Source organism: Octopus sinensis, linkage group LG11 (genome assembly GCF_006345805.1).
Source record: "Octopus sinensis linkage group LG11, ASM634580v1, whole genome shotgun sequence".
NCBI lineage: Eukaryota > Metazoa > Mollusca > Cephalopoda > Octopoda > Octopodidae > Octopus > Octopus sinensis.
This window is the reverse complement of record NC_043007.1, coordinates 39,360,139-39,384,759: the sequence shown is the minus strand read 5'-3', so window position 1 is coordinate 39,384,759 and position 24,621 is coordinate 39,360,139. Positions and strand designations below refer to the sequence as shown.

General features: G+C 37.7%; 1 protein-coding gene across 1 annotated transcript in view; it reads left to right on the top strand.

Annotated features, from left to right (window-relative positions):
• LOC115217349 (dihydrolipoyllysine-residue succinyltransferase component of 2-oxoglutarate dehydrogenase complex, mitochondrial) overlaps positions 1-24,621 on the top strand; it is a 174,918-nt gene that overhangs the window by 1,015 nt on the left and 149,282 nt on the right. The window lies entirely within an intron of this gene.

Genomic DNA, 24,621 nt, shown 5'->3' with positions numbered 1-24,621 from the left:
CTTTTCTGTTTCTAATTAATTTTTTAATTGATTTTGGCTCATCTAGACTGTTATCTTTTAAATAATGTTATCTTCAAAGGCGAACAATATATCAATATTTTAAATATATTTCAACTAAAAAAAACTGCGTCCTTGTTTTTATAGTGTTACCATCAACATCGTCACTGTTAGTCCGACCTTACCCCATTAATACATAATTAAGAAACAACACATATCCGAAGATGTAAATCTTACATCATTCCCAGTACTGTATTAAACCTTTAACTTACTATATCGCTTTCATTTTCATGTCATAAACACATATTACCTTTATTGTCACTTAAAATTCTAATGTTTTAAATCAACATTTGCCATGTCTTACCATACCTATACGCTATCTTTCCCATATACCCTTGTCTTCTATTTAATTTTATCACTTACAGGTCAAACAATAATAATAACTAATAAATATAACCTTGATCGTCCTTTTGCCAAACCTTTGAAAAATACATGTCTTCAAAGAATATCGTTTTTCTTTTCCTTTCTTTCTATTGATAAGAGTTCAAAGGCTATTTCTTCCTCACGTTTTATATCCCACATTTGAACTTATACATCGAGATTTCGGTATATATATATATAAATATATATATTATTATTATTATTATTATTTATATCGATAAATACAGCCTGTTATCAATACCTACTATATCTATGTTAACTTTTAATGCTTATGGGGTGTCGATACAGTGAAGTACTATTTAGTAGCTCATATTCTCTTTCCAAATTGCGTGGCTTCCCCTACTTCTACCCGTTATTATAAATACACATTAGCAGTTTACTATAAATCGTTTATTGCTTGAGGGTGACATTTAATAAAGCTATGAAAGTTTTTAAAGCATTTCCTCCCCTTAAATACTCTACCTAACATATGTATATATATACACACACATAATAAACCCACATATCACTTTCTAATAATAGCGAAAATAAAATCCTTGTAAACCGAGCAATGCCCTTCAATAAAGGAGATAACTCAAACTCATGTCGTAATTCTCTTGTCGTGTGTCGTAATTATCTCTTTCTTATATGCATTCTGTACTGGACCTCTTATCCGACTTCCTTCCAGAAATCCGGGAATATTATGCAATATCTTGCAATAATATACCTTGTATGAAGTAGACATACTCTGTTTTTGAAATTGGTTAACTTGCGTACGGTGTGCTAAAAATTGTTTTGTTCTGTTAAGTGGATTGATAACAATATACTCTGCTACAGAAGTGTATTAATTTGTATCTGTTATATAAAACCACGTTCTTTCGTTTAATTTTCATTCTATAAGCATTATTATATTGTATATGTGGTGCAGCATACTTTAAGAATTGTAAATGGATTAATAGGTATCAAACAGACTCTGCTTTAGAAGTACGTGTCGTGAATTTGTTTAGAGACAGATTTGGTCTGTACTTTTCATAGTTTATTTTATGAAGTGTATATTACGTAGACTGTCTTCGGAAAACTGTGATATCCGGCACACTTCCGGTTCCAAACCTGCCGATTAATTGGTCCGGTACTAATATATATATATATTTTTTTATTTATTTATTTACATCTGATATAGGATAAAATTTTTCGAAAAAAATTCTATCAACGGCCAGCATATTAAAAAATACCTTTGAAGGTTAAATTTATAAACAACTTATAAATAAGGGCATTTTTTTTTCTTTTGCCCTTGTTTATAAGTTGTATATATATATATATATATATATATATATATATATATAATAATAATAATTATGATATATTAAGCTTGGCCCGTTGGGCCGAGAAGCATTATATATATAATAATAATAATAATTATTATTATTATTGCATGAAAGGTCACAACGTGTTATTATGTGTGTCTTACATGTATGTATAGCCCCGTTGTATAGTTTACCTTTGGCTTGTCAGACTCCACTTTGTGAAATGTGTCACCTGGAAGTGACCTTTCAGAATCGATTGTTGAATATCTTTACTTCCGTTTATAAATATTAAATAATAATATGTGGTTTATCTTCAGTGTTATTGTAAATAACCAACATCTGTGTGTATTTACATAGATGCATGCATATATATATTGCATAATGTTTATAAACGAAAGATCTTCAATAATTGATTACGAAAGGTCATTAAAATAGTGTTGTCTGTATTTACGCGGACTAATTTAAATTCTACACATACATCCCACATGAAGAATGTGGCGTAGTGAAATAAAAAGAATAATTTAGTCTAATTTTTACGCTCTATAACCTGTATAACGTACTCTATCTCTTTCGTTGACAAAACCGGGACATATGGATAAATGCAGAGAGGTTTTGACACAACAGTAGTAAATATTATGTAGGCATCTCAGTTAACCATGTGAAACAACATTTCTACGCATAACTCCTGCTTCAACTAAAGATTTAGGATTTTTGCTTCAGTAGCTGAATATATCCATAATTTGAACGATAGTAAAATTAGCTATTGAATGAAATGGTCGGTGCTGGGACACGTCATACCGTACGGTGGATGTAGACGTCTAATAGGGGTTTATGTAGCAGAGACAAGGTGGGAGATTGTATTGGTTAAGCTTATAGTAGACACCTTGTTATGAACCCAGTAAATTAGGGATTTACTGCGCACCAAAGGAATAGTACTTTCTGAAATTATTTGACTGGCACTACGTGTACGAACTACGTGGAGGTGTGATGACAGTGTGTCACTAGACCTTATCCTATATTGCCCAGTCTATCGGATGTTGTTGTTATCACTGGTGGTTACAATACGCTGCATTGCACTGTTGTAGCATTCGAATGATGCTACCCCACTGGATATATATATATATATATATATATATAATATATGGCGTAACTTCGGTATAGGTACTGGAAGTACCAGATACATTTCAAGAAAGTGTCTCTTTTATATATATATAGGGGGTTAGGGTTTGTGTTAGGGTTAGGAGAAAAGGGTTTCTGTTATCTTCAGAAATGTAAACAAAGCCACTTACGGTACCTATACCGAAGGATCGCCCCCCCCCAACCCAACCCAAAACAATCACGCATATAAAGATGACAGCATAGTGTGTGAGTGTAATATATCATCGTTCAAAACAGCCATGTATCCCACTTTCTTCCATATATACACACAAATGTCTAATTGTGACTGAGGGTGCCGAGCAGCACCTATATTGCTAGAAATAAGAATTTTTTTAAACTCCTATTTCTAGCAATATAGCTGCTACCCGGCACCTTCAGTCACAGTTAGTGACGACTGAGTTTTTCTTGTTTGGTCTTATATTGCGTTTACTGTCTTCGTTATATATATATATATATATATATATATATATATATATTAAAATTATAACTTAGGGTATCTACGAGATACCGCCATGCTGAAAATAGCAGCCAGGATCTGACTCTAAGACCACATTAAGTGTTCATATAGCACACGGAGAGAAGGCAAAAAGACAAAATAAAACTAGTAAAAAATTACTGGATAATTCCAGATCCCGGAATAATTATTACCTTTGAAGGTTTTTATTTCCATGCTGGTCACTTGATAAGATAAGATCGTTATTTAATTTAAATTAACAATCTTATCCTTATATATATATATATATATATATATATATATATAAAATTAATTAAGGGTAGAAATTGATATTTATCAATTAAAACCAGTGGTCTAGCATATTAAAAAAAGAATCCGAAGATTAAAATATTTATATATACCAATTAAGGACTGAACACGAAAAGTGGACTGTCAACATGCTAGATATAGACGTCAAATCGCCATTCTCCACAAAAGATTATGTTCTCAAATCAATATATATATATATATATATATATATATATATATATATTGTATTTGATTTCGCTTCGGCATAGCAATGCTAATGACTTGCCGCTAGAACTCGATATAACACGCTTTTCAGAATAAAGAACATGACAAGGGTACACGAATTTCACTATCAATTTGTTCTCTTGTCATTTCTTAAGTTTCCTACGTGTGTGTGTGTATGTGTATGTGCGATTCGATCTAATTATGTAATCGATGCGTGACGTCATCTTGACCTCCCTAGACTGATTCTTACACGTGCATTCCTTTTCATATCTAATCGAGCTTGTTAAATTCGGTGAACCTACAATCTGACGAAGTTAATCATGATAATGAATTTTGATAATAATTTAACACGATGATGATGATGATGATGAATATGACACGAAATATTATCTCGTGTTGACTTCGCTTTTGTTGTTGTTGTTATAGTTGTTTCGTAATGTTTTACTTTGAACTGTTACACCACAAAAAATTACAATAAAATCAAACAATAAATCAAATGGATATGTTTAGTGTATAAAATGCCATGTCATGTCAAGAAATATAATGATGTGTGCGTGCAATCAAGTATGTAGTTGCATGTATGTTGATGATAGTAAATTGCGAACCGGCCCGTTTTGTTTGAAATTTCGTGGCATGGACATCGCTATTGTTTATAAATAATAATACTAATTGTTTCACATTTTTGACACAAGGCCAGCAGTTTTCAGGGAAGGAGAAAGTCGATTACATCGGACTCCCCCCCCCCATACACGCACACACAGACATACACCCTCAAGCGTTCAAGTAGTACTTGTTTTATCGATATCCGAAAGGACCAAAGGCTAAGTTAACCTCAGCGGTATTTGAACTTAGGAAGAGTTGAAAAAAAAAAAAAAGATTTCTATGTATTTTGTCCGATGCTCTTAATTTTGCGAGCTCGCCACCTTATTATTATCATCATCATCATTATCATTATTATTATTAGTAGTAGTAGTAGTAGTGGTGGTGATAATAATGATAATTATTATCTGTTTCTTTACTACCCACAAGGGGACAAACAAAGTACAGACAAAGGGATTAAGTCGTTTACATCGACCCCAGTGCGTAACTGGTACTTAATTTATCGACCCCGAAAGGATGAAAGGCAAAGTCGACCTCGGCGGGATTTGAACTCAGAATGTAGCGACAGACGAAATACCTATTTCTTTATTACCCACAAGGGACTAAACACAGAGGGGACAAACAAGAACAGACAAACGGATTAAATCGATTATCGATTATATCGACCCCAGTACGCAACTGGTACTTAATTTATCGACCCCGAAAGGATGAAAGGCAAAGTCGACCTCGGCGGGATTTGAACTCAGAACGTAGCGACAGACGAAATACCGCTAAGCATTTCGCCCGGCTTGCTAACGTTTCTGCCAGCTAGCTCATCGCCTTATTTATTATCATCATTGTAGCACAAGAAACTTGCCATGCAAACTCTTACGACATACCGAAAAGTGTATTGATAACCGTCTCGTTCTTCCCCGTCTCTATCTTTCTCTCTTTCTTTCTGTCTCTCCCCCCCTCTTTCTATCCTATGTCTCTATCTAGTCAAGGTTAAAGGGAGATAAGTTATCGAAAATAAACTTGGTAACAGGTGAGGCTGGTGTTGATTAGTGATGAAGGGTATTCGTTCGTTGCTCGGTTGTTGGTCAATCAAGACGGTTGGCGCTTCTTCACTCATCTGACGGGATATTTTATCTTTGACTTGTTTCGGCTACTGGATCGTGGCCATGCTGGGGCACCGCCTTAACGGAATTTAGTCGAACGAATCGACTCGAGTACTTTTTCTTTTAAAGCTTGCTACTGCTTCTATCGTTGTTTTGCTGAGCCGCTATTACGGAAACGTGGACCAACTAGCACCAGGTATCAAGGGATGGCGGAATATAAACAAACAAAAAAAAAAGGAGCGTGAGCGCGCGCACACACACACGCTATAGATATATATATAGTCATTTGACTGCGGCCATACTGGAGCATTGTCTTAAAGGGTTTTTAGTAGCAGAAACCGATCCCAGGACTCATTCTTTGTAAGCCTAGTACTTATTCTATCGGTCTCTTTTGCCGAACCGTTAAGTTTCGGAGTCTTAAACACACCAACATCGATTGTCAAGCAATAGTGGGGGGACAAACACAGACACTAAGACACACACACGCACATACATATATATATATATATATATAAGTTCAAAATTTAGATTCAGATGGATATGGTACTTAAGTTAAAGGCACCAGAGTTTTGTATGCTATTATCCATATAAATCAAATGGGGTGATTATAATCAAAATAAGCAACAAGGATATCCAAGTTGCTTATTTTGATTATAATCACCCCATTTGATTTTAGTCTTCCATAAACAGACTTGCCCGGACTTGTGCCTGGGAGGGTAACTTTCTAGGTGAAATGAAATCCCATGGTCAGTCATGATCGAAGGGGGTCTCAGCAGCATATATATATATATATATATATATATATATATTTATATTTATACGACGAGCTTCTTTCAGTTTCTGTCTACCAAATCCACTCACAAGGCTTTGGTTGGCCCAAGGCTATCATAGAAGACACTTGCCCAAGGTGCCATGTAGTTTGGAAGCAAGCTTCTTACCACATAGCCATGTCTGCATCTATCTGTCTACCTAAAGTTGCATGGCTAAGTGGTTAGTATGTTGCACTCACGATTGCAAGATTGTAGGTTCGATTCTGAGACAGGGCGTTGTATTGTGTTCCTGAGCAAAGCACTTCATTTCACGTTGCTCTGCAATCATTTCGACATCTGACATGTGGCACCCGTTGCACCTGTACAGGTAATGTCAATCTGATGGAGGCACAAACATTTGATCAATATAAACAAATCATCCATGAAGTTGTTCAGGAAGAAATTGTCGCACCCTCATATGGCATGTAATGACAGGAGAGGCAACCATATATATATATCTATACAACGGGCTTCTTACAGTTTCTGTTACCAGATTTACTCACAAGGATTTGGTCAAGCTGGAGGGATAGAAAACACTTGACCCAAGGTGACATGCAGTAGGGTTGAATCCTGAACCATGTGGTTGGGAAGCAGGCTTCTTACCACACAGCCACACCTGCATCTTTAAAAAAAAATTCAGGAAGCTTCCCTGGCAGGGAATCAAGCCCCAGCCTATCACTTGACAGGTGGGGATATATACTACTGGAAAGAAAGATAAAAAAAAAACACAAAGCACTTATTTTTCCCCATATTTTATGAGACTTGATATGTTGTTGGCATGCTTTTTGTCTCAGGAGACAATGGAGTTGCGCATAAAATAATCTAGTCCGGCTTTTACATTTCATGTCCTAATACATCTCCTGCGTGGCTGTGTAGTCCTATCCTGGACAAACACTCCCTCTGGCAAGTGCTGCAAATGAGACTTAATATCATTTAAATTAAAGGTGTGGATGAAATTAATGAATATCATTCCTTGGAATAATGAGAAGGCATGTGGCTTGGTAGTTAGGGTATTTGGCTCATGATCGTAAGACCATGGGTTCAATTCCCAGCGATGCATTATATCCTTGAGCAAGGGGCCTTATTTCATATTGTTCCAGTCCATTCAGGTGGCAAAAATGAGTAGTATGTGTAATTCAAAGGGAGCCAGCCTTGTCATATTCTGTGTCATACTGAATCTCCCTGGAAACTGCATTGTGTGTCTGCATGTCTGTGGAGTGCTCAGCCACTTGCACAGGCCATTCCATTGATCAGATCAACTGGAACACTTGTTGTAACAAACGGAGTGCCAGTCATTCCTTGGGATTATGAAACACTGCGAATCTAGTATGAAGTGAGGTACATGGCATCATCATTCATTTAATGCCTGTTTTCTATGCTAACATGGGTTAGACAGTTCGACAGAAGCTGACCAGCTGAAGGACTGTTCAGGCTCCATGTCCGTTTTGGCATGGTTTCTACCACTGGATGCCTTTCCTAATGCCAGCCACTTCACAGAGGGGCAATGTAAGAATTTTAGTGAGTTTGAAATCCTCCCTGAGCCATTCCTATTTTCCTTACATTCACCATTGATTACATTTTCACCCATGTTCACCATTCACCACATTCACTTCTATCCCCATTTCTACTCATCTGTCACTCTTCTTGACACTCGTGAACTTTCTTACCCACCCAGCTAACCTTGATTCTCTGTCCCTCTTCTCTCTTTATTCACCTTTTGGTACCGTGAAGGTACACCCTGATATCTTGTCTCTACCATCCTTTCTCCCTTTCCAGTTTGGGCAACCAAATATCTCCTTTACAGCAAGACACCTGCTCCTGTCCTATAAAATACATTGGCTTCTTAACACCTGGTGCAAAGCCACCTCACTCAATATTGCACCCCCGTTTTGTTGAGGGGGGTCTTGTCTTGCAAGTTACTTGGTGATCTCACTAGTGCCACTGCCATGAAAAAACACCCAGTATATGCTGTAAAGTAGTTGGCATTATGAAGGGCATCAAGCAGTAGATATCATGCCAAAGCAGACATTGGAGCTCAACATAGCCCTCGTTGGATCCTGTCGAATCATCTAACCTATTCCAGCATTGAACACGAACATTAATGGATGATGAAGAATTAATTAGTGGAAGAGAAACGATGCCCATTATATTTGGTGTTTCTTCTAGACTAGTCAGACTGACATGACCCAACCTAAACAATGAGTGAAGGGCAGGAACCAAGGTGTTTGGCCTGAATGTTAGCACTATAGTGAACTCAACTGAAGATAACACAGCAAAGGACCGCTGTCCCTCCTATCACTGTTAAAGTTACCGTTATTGTCCCAGACTGCCTAAAGCAGTTAGTCTTCCATGTCTCATTATTCCTACTATGTCCCCTTGTTGCTTAACCCTTTCATGTAGTTCCTTCCACCCAGGGCTGTCCAGTATATTGAAGCTTATCCCTTGATTGTTGCTTAGTTACCAAACTACCAAAGTTCACAAGCTGAACATCCCCACCACACTATTGCAAGGAGGCTTTTACAAGTCAATAGTTACTGTTTCTGCTCTTTATGTTAAATAACAATTATTTCTAACATAGGCACATGACTGTGGGTGTTGTGGGGAAGTGGGATAGGAGGAGGATACAGCCATAGCGACAGTAGTATTTCTTTCATTGACCCTAGTATTTGGTATTTATTTTATCAATTCCTGTTAAGAGGAAAAGAATTTGAACTCTGAATGCAAAAGGACAAAACTAAATTGGTGTATATGTGTGTCAGTGTGTCCGTGTCTAAGTTTGTCTTGAGATCAAGTGATGGTCGTAAATGAGCATCACTATCATACAAGCAATGCTGCTTGTTGCTAGTCTTCTGTGAAAAACATGTCTAGCAATGAGAGAAATCCTTTTGTGCTTGGAAACAGGTAAGGGTTGGTTTTTTCAAAACACTGAGATGGATTGTATTGACTAACTGCTGACCTTCAGTCAAAATTATGAAAGTTATTAGTATTTTCTTTTAATCTGTATGTCTGATGCAATCACTTGCCAAGGCACATCCAACACCCTAGGACAAGTGAAGGTTAAGAGCTGTTGAAATATGACTCAAAGCTTGGGGAGGGCAGTTCAGAGATACCTTCATATAATGCAACACAAATATCTAAATTGATAGGGTTTTTCTAAGGATGTTTATAGTATTGTCAGCACAATCTTTTGCATTTCCTTGTGATATGGTTCTTCCAAGATGTTACCTAGATATTTCGGGCATCCATTTTTTTTTTATACCAAGAGCATCTACAATAATCGGGACAGTTTTAATTTCAATTTGCAGGTCTTTATATTTACTAAGTTTGACAAATTCCCTTACAGATATATTTTTATCAGTGGGAAACTTATATCTATTAGTCTGCAAGTATTTTCTTCCCAGCCTCTAATAATTATGTCTCATTCATTAGCCTGGATCATTATGTCAGTTGACTGGAAAATCCCAGGGGATGATGACATTTTGTCCTCAACAACTAGCTCAAGAAGGTATCCTTACCAGTTTGCAGGATCATTATCATTATTATTATTATTATTATTATTATTATCATTGTTAATTATTATTATTATTAGGAGTGGCTGTGTGGTAAGTAGCTTGCTAACCAACCACATGGTTCCGGGTTCAGTCCCACTGCGTGGCATCTTGGGCAAGTGTCTTCTGCTATAGCCCCGGGCCGACCAATGCCTTGTGAGTGGATTTGGGAGACGGAAACTGAAAGAAGACTGTCGTATATATGTGTATATATATATATGTATGTGTGTGTTTGTGTGTCTGTGTTTGTCCCCCTAGCATTGCTTGACAACCGATGCTGGTGTGTTTACATCCCCGTCACTTAGCGGTTCGGCAAAAGAGACCGATAGAATAAGTCCTGGGGTCGATTTGCTCGACTAAAGGCGGTGCTCCAACATGGCTGCAGTCAAATGACTGAAACAAGTAAAAGAGTAAAAGAGTAATTATTATTATTATTATTATTAAGGCAGCTAGCTTGCAGAATTGTTAGCACACTGGACAAAATGGGTATTTCGCCCATCACTATGTTCTGAGTTCAAATCCTGCTGAGGTTGACTTTGACATTCATCCTTTCAGGGTCAATAAATTAAGTACCAGTGAAACACTGTGTAGTTGAGAAGTTTTAGGTTTCAGTCCCACTGTGTTGCACCTTGTGCGAGTGTCTTGTACTATAGCCCTAGGCTGGCCAACACTTTGTATGTGGATTTGGTAGATGGAAACTGAAAAAACCCATTGTGTATGTGTGTGTGTGTGTGTCCTTGTTTTGAGATTGTGTGATCATTATAAATGAACGTTACTGTCATACAAGCAGTGTCGTTAATTTTTAATATTCTGCAAAATCAAGTCCAGCCATGGGAAAATATTACTTTGCTTGGAAACAGGTGGGGGTTGCCAACAGGAATGGCATTGACCACAAAAAATCTGCCATAAACTCCATCTGACCCATGTAAGCATAGAAAATGGAGATATTAAAACAATGATGATGATGATATAACTTCTGTCATGTTTTTAAGCTCCTTATCCACTCCTTATTTGAAATATTTCTGTAATGTCTAGAGTGGTCTTCTTTCTCTCCTTGAGATCAAAAGTGAGTTTCTAACACTGGTCATGTTTTCGCTATTATATTGTTACAACCCCTCTCTAAACACCAAGACATCAGAAGTATTTATAGAAAAAAGTAGCCAAATTGCCTTTCCAAGTTTTCTCTTGTTTTTCCTGTTCAGGAAAATTATATGACTCATATTTTTAACAACATGGTTTCATGTTCAATCTCACTGCATGGCACCTTAGGCATGGATTTCACTTATCCATTTATCCCATACTTGAAAGGGTGTTGAGCACTTATAACAAAATCCTTACTATTATTTGAGAATCTTGGTACTATACAATGGACCTGGCTAAAGCATGCATATTTGTTCTATCCATGGGCATGTTGGATTGTGATGTTTTAATCTGGGTTTATGTTAAGGATGTACAATGGGAGCTGAATAAATTGAATTCTTGGAATGATGGACAGAATTGCATCATATTTAACCTGACTGTGCCAAGGACTTAGGGTTTGACACTGGACAGATGTTGGCCAAAACTAGTATATTGAAGTCCAGTTTTCAAGACACTGGTATTCTGTTAATGCCTCAGGTCAACCAAAACCTTGTGAGTGGATTTGGTAAATGGAAACTGAAAGAATCCCATTTATATATATGTACAGCTGAGTGGACACAGCATACTGACCAGTCTTGGAATCAAAACCCCAATCTTACAACTGCATGTGCCACACTCTAGGCTACACATCTTCACACTTTGAATTATAAAAAGGTCACATAAAGTGTCATGAGATTGGTGCTTCACTTGGTTTCCATGGCATATAAGTGGCTTGAGATTACATTTTCAACCTTGTGTAGTCTGTCAGAGGACAGTCTTCCCAGCTGTGGATGGAACTCACAACTGAATGAACTGGATTAGTGTAAAAATGAAGTGTTTTGCTTAAGGACACAGTGTACAACCCACTCTGTGAATCAATACCACAATCTTACAATTATCAGTGCAACACCCTAACTGCTTTGTGGTCAGTGTATTCCTTAATCATTTCATAATCATCATTGAACATCCATCTTCCATCCTGGCATGGGTTGGATGGTTTGATAGGCACTAGCAAGCCAGAGGACGACAATAAGCTCTGTTGTCTGTTTTTGCATGTTTTTTACAGCTGGATGCCCTTCCTAATACCAACCACTTTACAAAGTGTACTAGGTACTTTTCATGTGGCACCAGCACCAGTGAGGCCTGTTTTGGCATGGTTTATATGGCTAGATGCCTTTCCTAATGCCATCCACTTTATGAAGTGGACTGGGTGCTTTTCATGTGGTGAAGTCTGTTTTGAAATAGTTTTCACAGCTGGTTGCCCATCCTAATGCCAACCATTTCACACTTACACCCTTAGATAAGCTGCCTGAACGTCGGAGGGTAATCTTCGCAGCTGTTGATGGAACTCACGACTGAGTGGACTGGAGTTATATAAAAATGAATTGTTTTGCTCAAGAACACAATGCAGAACCCAGTCCATGAATCAAAAATCCTTAGCCTTATTAATGTGAGTGCAACACCCTAACTCCTAGGCCATGTATTTTCACACTTCTAATTATAAAAAAGGGGACTTTTAAGGCTTGAGCTTTACCCAGTTTGCAACACCCCATTGAACAAAGAGGATGCTGGTTTTTTGCCTAGATGTCTTTTGATCAAAAGGACTACTTGGTCATGGCAGACCTGGAATCTGACTTCCTTCCTGTTTGTTGACGTCATAGCTTTGGGTTTTTCCTTTCCTACTTCTCCATATTCCCACTCATATAAAATGCTAAGCCTTCTCTAAGTTTCATTCCTAAAAAAACATTTTCTGGATTTTAAAAAATTACTTGCTTCTGTAGAAATGCATTATTTACAGTTAATTAGTTACTACTGAACTTACTGCTTAATTGACAATACAACATAATTACTGCTTAATTAACATGCCTTAACTTAAACATTATTCCTACTTTGTCAAATTTGCTATATTACTTAAATTCTTATAGTGCATCATCACTTAATGTCCACTTTCCCATGCTTGCATGGGTCAGAGTTTATTGTGACAGATTTTGTATAGCCAGATGCCCTTCTTGTCACTAACACTTACTAGCACTTCATTGATTATGATGAAGAAGGTTCCAGTTGATCTGACCAACGGAACAGCCTTCTTGTGAAATTAATGGGCAAGTAGCTGAGCACTCCACAGACACATGTGCCTTTAACCCTTTCATTACCAAACCGCCCAAAGCCGCCCAAAAAAAATTTTGGTTAATGTGACCAAACCCGCCCGTATTTACCTATTCATATTTAAATGAGAATATCAGAGCAAATCTCTTTAGTACATTCGTACATTCGTATTATACTTCGTAAACAGTTCAACTACAGTTTTGTACAAGAATCGAAGTGTAATTTTAATTCCGTGAACAATAGGTGTTTTCAAAATTTGTAATTCTGACAAAAAATGGATACAAATTTCATTATATCAAGCAGCGAGTCAGAATTCAAAGGATTTTCTACTGAAGACCTTCATAAATCTAACTCTATGACTGAAAAAAAAAAGCATGTGATATTTGATAATGAATCTGATGTTTCATTTTCCGAAAGTGAAAACAGTGAATCCGAGAGCTCCGACAGCGATAAAGAAAATGAATTGGCACCTGAATGGAGTGAAAATTTAAAAACTGTTTCTTTCGGTGATTTTTCTGAAGAAACTGGACCAAGCCACAGACTTTCCCAGAAGAGTAAAGCCTTAGACTATTTCTTTTTACTTTTTCGAATGAGCCTATTTGAAATCATTACGGCGGAAACGAACCGTTATGCTAAATGTAAACAAAGCGAAAGAAAGGATAGTTAGTGGTTTCCCATAACCTTAAATGAAATTAAGACTATTTTGCCATAAATATTATTATGGGTATCAGAAAGTTACCCAGAATAACAAATTCTATCGTAAAATTTTGTTGTATACCCAATTGAATATTAGCTAATAACCCATTTTCTATAGCGATGTTTGAACAAAATTTTAATAATTTTATATTTTGTTGAATTTACCTGTATCTACCTGCAATTAGAGTCACTTTGTGACAAAAATTATAGTATAGAATTGGTTGAGAACATTTCATTAAATTATCTTCCAAACATCACATTAATATATTTATAAATAAAAAAGTTATAGTTGTTTAATGAAACCAGACTAAATTTATGATTATGTTAGAAATTAATTGAAACACATAAGGGGTGTATTTTGGTCAGAAATATAGTAACGAAAGGGTTAATGTAAGTTCCTCAGAGTGATTCAGCATGACACAGAATGTGACAAGTCTGGCCCTTTGAAATGCAGACACTGCTCATTTTTGCCAGCTGAGTCAACTGGAGCAATGCAAAATAAAGGGTCTTGCTCAAGAATACAATGTACCACCAGGAATTGAACCCACGACCTTACGATCCTTAGTCAAATGGTTTTAACCACTAAGCCATACACCTTCAGTAACACTTAGCTTGAAGAATATTGGAAATGAATGACACTGCATGTATGACAGTGACAATCATTTACAACTATCACACCATGCCAAGAAAAAGACACACATACACATGCATGCAAGCATACACACACACACATGCACATTATACAATGGGCTTCTTTCAGTTTCCATCTACCAAATCCACTCCCAAGGCTTTGGTTGGCCTGGTGCTTCAGTAGAAGACTCTTGCTCAAGGTGCCATGCAGTGGGACTGAACTTGGAACTCTGTGGCTGGGAAGCAGACATGCTTCATTTTGCAAAATGGGTTTACATTTGACCATTTTCGGTTCAATACTATTGAATAAAACCTCAAAATGCTGGTTGTAGACTTTACATCTTTTGCTTGCTCCAGTCATTGAACTGCAGCCATAACATGCAAGGGCACCACCTTGAAAGGTTTAGCTACACAATTGACCCTAGTACTTATTTTTAAGTCAAGTACATATTCCAGTAGTCTCTTTTGCTAAGTTATGAAGCAGTCTCAAATGGTATGTGGGGGTACAAACAATGACTTACACATGCATCATCATCATCATCATCATCATCATCAAAATTTAATGGTCATTTTCCATGCTGACCTGACATGGGTTGGACAGTTTGACAGGAATAAGCAAGTCAGAAGACTACGCTAGTCTCTGCTGTCTGTTTTGGCATGGTTTCTGTGGTTGGATGTCCTTCCTAATGCCGAGCACTCTACAGAGTGTGCAGAGCGCTTTTTACATGACATGGACAGCAGTGAGGTCACCAAGTGACTTGCAGGGCAAAACCCCTCAAATGGGGTTGGAGAGTTGTATTGAGGGACATAAAAGGTGTCTTGCATTAGAAGGGAGACATGGCTTTCTTAGATGAGATGTGAGAGAGGAAAGAAGGATGTTGGGGATGTGACATATGGGGCAAGGGTCATACACCCAAGTTACATGGTGCTGTATATAGTGGAGTGGACAGAGGATTGAAGAAGATGGGTAGGTGGATGAGTTCACAAGATTTCGTGAGAAGAGCGGGAGCTAGAGGTGTTGGGAAAGGGATTTAGCAGGGGCATATTGTGTGCAGGTAGGAAGATTACACAGACACATACACACACACGACAGGTTTCCACACAATATCTCTCTACCAAATTCATCAGGCATCGGATAGCCCAAGACTATAGTAGCAGTATTTGCCCAAGGTGTCACACAGTGGGCTTGAACTAAAAGCATCATGATTGCAAAGCAAACTTCTTAACTACAGCCATTCCATGTTGGGAATTTTTTTGTTGGCTGGAGTGTTGGCTGGATTTAGCACATTGGCATCTGGCTGAAATTTGAACTCAAAACACAAAGACCTAAGATCAGTGCTAAACCAACTACCCTTGATTGGCACTTCTATTTATTACTCCAAAAGGATTAAAGAAAAAAATAAAAAGGATAAGTTGACTTCGTCAGGATTTGAACTTGGAATGCAGATAGGTGCTTGAACACATCTGTTGAACCCTCTTGCAACTCTACCAAATCACTACTGGGATAGAATTAGTCATAGGGAATATTAGTCACAGAAGGAAAGGCAGTGCCTATGACTTTTTTGAAGGATCACTGAGACTGGTTCAGGGGAAAGGAGATGATGAACCAGATGGTAGACCTGGTCTGAATGTTTGCTGTAGAGTTTGACACTCAACAGCAAACAAGGAACCAGATGGTGGCTGTTAAATCTTTTGATGGATTAGATCTAACCACCAAGGAATACTAAATACACATATTTTAATTCATGGGAATCATCAATTTATTAATCAAGCATCCTATTGCAAGAATTTAGATTAGGTCCAAATTGTGGGGGTTTTTTTTCATGTTTTTTTTTTTCTCCAACTGTAAAACGTTTGCTTCCCAACCACAAGGTTTTTATTTCAGTCCCACTGCACAGCATCTTGGGCAAGTGTCTTCTACTAAAGCCTGTGTGAATTTGATTGAAGAAAACTGAAATAAGCCTGTTATATGCATATATGGTAGTGGAGGCACATGGCCTAGTGGTTAGAGCAGCAGACTCGTGGTCAAGGGATTGCGGGTTCGAATCTCAGACTGGGCGACGTGTGTGTTTATGAGCGAAACACCTAAGCTCCATGCGATCCAGCAAAATAATGTCAGAACTTCTGCTGACTCTTTCACCACAATTTTCTCTCACTCTTTCCCCCTGCATCTTGCAGCTCACCTGCAACGGACTGGAGTCCTGTCCAGGTGGGGAACTTATACGCCAAGGAAACTGGGAAACTGGCCCTTATAAACCAGGCATGGCTCGAGAAGGAACAAACAATGCATATATGGTTCGTAGGTGCCTGTGCTGGTGTCATATTAAAAGCACTTGATACACTCTGTAAAGTGGTTGGCATTGGGAAGGTTATCCAGCTGTAAAAATCCTGCCGAAGCAGACAAAATGGAACCTGGGCAGCACTGCTTCCTGACCAGCTTCTGTCAAACCATCCAACCCATGCCAGCAGGAGAACAGATGTTAAATGATAAGGATTTTGTTGATGTGTGTGTTAATTTCTCCTTGCTTTGATGTAATCTGATAGTTGTAAACAAGTGTCATATTCATGCATGTGACGTCCTTCATTTTCAATATCCTGTCAGATTGTGTTATGGGGAAGTATTACCTTGCTTGGAAATCAGTAAAAGCTGGTAGCAGGAAGGGTATGTAGCCATAAGAAATCCCCTTTAATGAATTTCATGGAAAAGTGGATGTTACATCTTTGGATCTTTGGGTTCTTGGTAAAAGGTCATCAAAGCTACTTTTTTTTTTTACCTCTTATTAACCCTTTTGTTACCATATTTCTGTTGAAATACCTTACCTTAGTTTCAATTAATTTTAAATATCTCATATAAAATCCATTCTGTCTGTCTGTCTGTGTGTGTGGCTTCTAGGATCTTGGGCATCCTCCATCCGATTGCGTTCAAATTTGATATGTAGATACCGACGGTATCAGGGCGTATATAAGCTTTGAAAAAATTACAAAAATCGATTCCTGGTGAGAATGTGATCGATAAAGCCATGGGAAATCGTTTTTCTTTGGAATAGAAAAAAAGTCTACCATTATTTCTTCTTTTGTTGGTGTCTCAAATTTAGATTAAATCAGTGTTTTTCAAAGGGGAGGCTTATGGGACGGCCGGACGAGTTGTTTTGAGAAAATTTGATTTAAATGTTTGACAACTCAGCACTGTCCATTGGACAGGGACATTTTGCTTGTAATTAATAATTTAGTAAAATAACTTTGTCGTTACTTAGCTTGTGTTTGGCACATAACATGAAATTTTGATGAAAGGTTTTAATTAAGATAATTTTAAATCAGGGACTGTGAAGCTTAGAACCAGATGCAGTGTCAGGCAGGATTGTATCAAAAGGGTTCAGCTATAACTAAAACTGCTAAGATTTTAATATAATTTTTATTAGACATTCACGTGATCACATGACCGATCTGACTATTGCCGGTCACAATGTGCTTTGCACTGTTTTAGCCTTCGAATAATACCACCCTGCTGGCTAGGCAAGCAGGCTAACATTCCCCACTGATCAAAAGTGGGGACTGGAGCAATGTGAAATAAGGAGTTTTGCTAAAGAACACAGCGTGTCATCCGGTCTGGGAATTGAACCTACGATCTAGTGATCATGAGTACAAGAGCCTAACCATTAGGCCACACACCTTCACTATATAATGACAAATTTGATCAGACTAGAATTACATGCTTATTGCTTGGTGGCCTGTTATATACTCTCTGCAGCACACTCCATCTCCACGATATTTATCTCCCTACCAGTTATTCTCACCCACCATCGCATAATGCAGAGAAGCCATGTATCTTCTCTATAGCAAGACACCAGTACTTGCCTACTTATCATACTTTAGCCTGCAATACCTTGCATAAAACCACCCCACTTCACCCTAAAATACATTCCCACTCAGTTCAGAGGTCTCCTTCATTTTTCTCTTTATTACTGTCTTACAAGTCACCTGGCCGTCTCCTTAGTGCCAGTGTCACAGAAAAAAAAGCATCCAGTACACACTGTAAAGTGGTTGGTGTTAAGAAGGGCATCCAGCCATAAAAAATCATACCAAAGCTGCCATTGGGGTCTAATGCAGGTCTCTGGCTTGTTCGACCCCCTGCCAAAATCATCCAACTTATGCTAGCATGGAAAACAAATGTTGAATGATGTGAATGATGATGAGTTTTTTGCTGTTTTAATCCAATTACTTTTTTTTAAGAAGCATAGCCATGTGAATAAGAAGTTTGTTCCCTAACCACATGGTTACCTAACCACCTGATTTAAAGTTAGACAACAGCAACTCATGGCTCATTAGCTGGTACTCTAAGACTATCCGACACAGTCACCTTACCTATATCTGTTTCATAGAACAGTTTCACACTGGTAAAGGGTCATCTTGTCATCCCTCACATGTTTCCAACCAAGGTAATATTTCCTTATGGGTGGACATGTTTTCATGGCTGATTGGAAATAAATGCACACACACATGCATATATACATATGTATACATATACCTATCTCTCTCTCTCTCTCTCTCTCTCCTCCCCTCTCTCTCTCCACTTTGACTGGCTTTTCTAGTTTCTGCTTAATAAATTCACTCACAGGGCTTTGGTTGGTATACTTGCCTAAAAAACCATGTTGTTGGGAAGCAAGCTTCTTAACCAGCACCTACGACAATTCTATCTAGTTTAAAAAAAAAATGTTGGGAGGGTTAAGGCTGGACCATCTTTGATCATATAGCTGCTGGATAAGGGCCGTGGAAGGATCAAACAACAACTACTTAAGGCTATATGGAACTAGCTATTGAAACTGAAGTGTGTTGCTCATGTTTATTTGCACAGCATCCTTGGCAAAGCTGGCATTAAGCCAGCTAACTCTTGTCAATTGTTTTTACTTAATCCAGGTCATCCTAAGTCAGAAAGATCTACAATCAAGTGGCAATCCAAATGTGACCCTACCATTTTTTTTATTTTATTTTTTTTTCTTAGAATTACTTTCCTTTAGTGTTATCTAGGACTACTTTGGGTCCTTTCTATCATCACCAAGAGAAAATTGTAGAGTCGGGTGTGTGGTTGCTATTTCTAGCAGATTGAGTTGTGGTTCTCCACTACCCTGTCAACGCAGCCATCTGCCTGGTGTCTTTTGTGAAATTAAGAAACCAAAGAGGGTTACATTAAGGACAAGTAAATAACCCCCCCACCACCAACATGTGGACATATATTACAACCAATTATTTGATAGCATTAATGATTTTTGTTTCTCTTTCAAAATGTTCTAAACCATCTCCATCATCACCACTGTCATGATCATCACCATTAATATGATCACCATCACTGCCATTATCATCATTATTATGATCATTATCATCATCATCGTCACCTTCATTTGATACTACTTTGATATTAGTTCTTTGTAGCCTTTGTTCTGTATGCTTGCATGTGTGTTTTTTGGGAACAATCTGCCCCCCCTCACTTTTGTTTTATCTTGTCCTCCTCCTGTCACTTTCCATGCCACTCCACCCAGTCCTCTACACACCCCCTGAGACCAAAAACTGACTCATTATTTATTACTCGTTAGCTAGGTCCACATATGGCAAGTACTTATCACATGAATTTTGTTCCTTGTGTAAAGAATCCCAACTGATGAACTGGATGTGGCTGGCTTCCTTGATTACGACAATTATGCTCCAGATAGCTGCTTCAATTCATTCTTCAGGGGGCGAGAAGTGGTGATGGTAACACACATATATATACATTGGCATTGGAGGGAGAGTAAGAGAAAATTATTAATTCTAAACTCTAATGACCTTGTTATTCTTCCAGTAATTATTCATAGATGTTGACATTGAGATGCAGGCATGGCTGTGTGGTTAAGAAGTTTGCTTGCCAACTACATCGTTTCAAGTTCAGTCCTATTTTGTGGCACCTTAGGCACCTCTGCTAAGGTGTCACAGTGTATTCTGCTGTAGCCCTGGGCCCACCAAAGGATTGTTAGTGATTTTGGCAGGTGGAGATTGAAAGAAGCCAGGTGTGTGTGTGTGTATGTCTGTAAGAATAAGTGTAGGGGTGTGGTGAGAAGGTTGCTTTCCATCCATATGGTTCTGGCACCTTTGGCAAGTGTCTTCTATTATTGCTTCGGGCTGACCAAAGCTTTGTGAGTGGGTTTGGTAGACAGGTATTGAAAGAAGCCCATTGTGTACGTGTGTGTGTGTGTATGTTCCACCACCGCTGGGTAACTGGTGTTGGTTTGTTTATGTCCCCATAACTTAGCAGTTCAACAAACGTGATCACTAGTATAAGTCTGTCTTAAGATAAGTTCTAGGGTCAATCATTCAACTAAAGATTCTTCAAGGTAGTGCCCCTACATGGCTGCAGTCTAATAACTAAAACGAGTAAAAGATATAAAAGAAAGAGAAAATATGTATTATTGTATCTGTGTGTTAATGTTTGTATCTCCTTGTTGACTCGATGTCACATGATAGCTGTAAATGAAGGAGTAACCGTCATTTCCAGTATGCTGCAAAAACATGTCTGGCTGTGTGGAAATATTACCTTGCTTGGAAATAGGTGAGGGTAGACGACAGGAAGAGCATCCACTCTTACAAAATCTATCTCTAAAACATATATTTTTTTTTACCTATGGAAACATGAAAATGTGGATGTTAAAATGGTGCTGTTGTTGTTCCTGCTTTTCTGTTTGATTTCTTTCTTTTTTTTTCCCTCCTTTGTTGTTGTAAACCTGTGCACCTCGTTATTTCTTTACACTCACCTGAAAGCACATTGGTCATCTGCTCCTTCATTTTCACACTTGCTCTCTCTCCTCTCCCTTTCCCCTCTCTCTTCCCCTCTCTCTTTCTGATGACATAGCAATGGCATGTCCCGAGATAAAGCTGGTGCCTCTACTTAATTGCAGTTTGACTTGCAAAGAAAGAGTAGCTAAATTGCCCTAAAATCACAGTTTACTACTGGATGATGTAATCCTACAAACATTGTGAATGAAGCACAGGTGTGGTTGTATGATAAGAAGCACACTTCTCAACCACATGATTCCGGGTTCAGTCCCACTGTATGGCACCTTCAGCAAGTGTCTTCTACTGTAGCCTTGGGCTGACCAAAGCCTTTTGAATAGATTTAGTAGAATGAAACTGAAAGAAGCCTGTCATGTATATGTGTGTGTGTGTGTGTGTATCTATGTGTATGTGCTTTGCGTCCCCCCCCCACTGCTTGACAGTAGAATAAGTGCTAGACTTGAAAAATGTAAGTACTGGGGTCAATTTGCTCAACAGAAACTCTTCAAGTTGGCACCCCAGCATGGCCACAGTCAAATGACTGAAACGTATAAAAGATAAAAAAATAAATGTGTCTGGTTGATGAAGACTGTCTTGGGGTTAAACATGATCTACAACCTGATCACATCCAAACAGTAATGGAGCTTCTATGCAATTGGTGGACCTACTAAAAATAATAGCCAAGTCCCTTTCCAATCACATGCTAATTTAACATCTTAAAAATAAGGGGAGAACACTTGGATAATGTAACACTCTTGTAGCCTCCAAAAAATATCGAACATGGGATGGATAGTGATAGAACAGAATTTATTTTGATAATAGGTGTAATGGGTCAGTGGTGAGCTGAACCTAAGCAAGTATATGTAAAACTGAGCTAATGAGAAAGCTTCTATGCTATGTTCAACCAGTTAGGAATAGCAGCTATTTTGAGATCACCCTGCCAGGGACTGTCTCTGGTTTTATGACACAAACTTGAGGTTTTAAAGTGGTCTAAATTATAATTTTCCGTCAGAATTTCGTGTTAATTTATATTCCAAACATCTACTTAATAATGATTTCAAATTTTGGCACAAGGCCAGCAACTTTAAGGGAGGCAATTAAGTCTGTTACATTGACCCAGTGCTCAACTAGTACTTATTTTATAAAACCTAAAAGAATGAAAGGCAGAGTCGACCTTAGTGGAATTTGAACTCAGAATGTAAAGACATGTGAAATGCAACTAAATGTTTTGTACAACTTGCTAATGATTCTGCCAGTTTGCCACCTTACATCTGCTTAATAATGACAGTTATTTTACTAAATTCTTCAGTATTTTCTAAATTATTTGAAACAAACCCAATGCATTTTGACAGAAATCTGGTAATGAAAGAATTAAATCATGTGAATAGGCATCTGGCTTAATGGTTAGGGCTGATAGACTCCTGATCATTAGCTCGTGTGTGTGATTCCCGGGTGAAATTGTATATTATATCCTTGAGCGAGACATTTTGGTTGAAATGAGTACTATTTGATAGGTAGTACAACCCTGTCTTTTCCCATCACCCTAGCTGCTAAATCCTCAGTGTTATGCTGAGTCAAATGTGTGAGGGCTAAGAGAGTGTCTACGTTAGCTTGTGGCTACAAGCTAATGGGTGCTCAAAAGTTCCTGGCTTTAAGGGTATCGTGAAAAGCCTGGCTGGAGGCCCAACCTTCTGGGTTCTTTTACAGGACTTAGAAAAACTGAATGACCGCTTCAGTTAGTGTGTGAATCTGAGAAAGGAATATACTCTCTTTACTCTTTTACTTGTTTCAGTTATCTGACTATGGCCATGCTGGAGCACTGCCTTTAGTTGAGCAAATCTACCCCAGGACTTATTCTTTGTAAGCCTAGTACTTATTCTATCAGGCTCTTTTGCCAAACCACTAAGTTACAGGGACGCAAACACCAGCATCGGTTGTCAAGCGATGTTGGGGGGGCAAACACAGACACAAACATATACATACACATACATACATACATATATATATATATATATATATATATATATATATTATATATATATATATATATATATATATACACACATATACACAATGGACTTCTTTCAGTTTCCGTCTACCAAATCCACTCACGAGGCTTTGGTTTGCCTGAGGCTATAGCAGAAGACACTTGCCCAAGGTGCCACACAGTGAGAATGAACCCGGAACCATGTGGTTAGTAAGCAAGCTACTTACTACACAGCCACTCCTGCGCCTATGTTGAATAAAATCATAATTAACTGATCCTCCTGTATTTTTTTTTTAACCCAAAGCCAGGAACTTTTCAGAACCCCATCATATGCAGCTAAAGCATGGTACATACCCTCTAAAAATACTCACTTATCACTTACAGCTGTTTAATATTGGGTACTGGTTAATGGGGGGTTAGTTTAAATATATATGAAAAATAGATGGAAAGCATTAACAAGAATACCTTTGATTGTAGTTCTTGCTGGAGTAGGGTCGACTTGTGTGACAGGCCTGAATAATGTTAGACTACATAGGAAATATATTCTGTGGATTTGTATTGTGAAGAACCTATCCCAGTTAGTATGAAACGATTAAAAATTGGCAAACAAGGAAGTAGTGTAATGAGACTGATAATTAGTTTCTTAGAAAATATATCTAATGTTTTAGACTAGAAAGAAATAAAAATTTATTTGTCAGATAAAATAGCAAATTTTTTCTTTGAAATTGGTGCAATCAATGCAGTTATCTGCTTGTGTGTGTGTGTGTGTATGTATGTATATATATATATAATATATATATATACATAGACATACAAAGTGGTGTCACTTGGTTTAAAGACAAGTACACTGATAATTAAACGTTAATTATTTCCGTCAATTTAATCACTTATGATTCAAACAATTTAACAGTGGGAAGACAAATATCCTTTTTAATTCTTATGAATGACGTACGTAAATTAAATGTAAGAATTTCAATGAGCATAATGCAATTACTGATAGTTTTAATAAAGCCACAAAAGGAATTTAGATTTATTGTACAAAAAACGAGAAGTGATCTTAATTTTAAGAGTTAGTCTTACACTTCATCTAAGACAAACTATTTACTATTTCGTTATAAACTCCTAAGACCTGCTGTGATAGATGTTGTCTGAGACACAACCGAGACTTGTCCAACAGTAGACCCTGAAATGGACTTTTAAAGCCATGATTACTCTTGTTAAATATTCAGTAACTGTTGAGCACCTTGTGATGGGCAGCCATGTAAAACTACTTCTGAAAGGCTGGACTTATAACTTCATGATTTGTCAATGAAAACTGAGGAAAACAACCACTATTTTGAATGATCTTTGGCAAAAAGAGCACAAGTAGATTGGTGTCACTAACA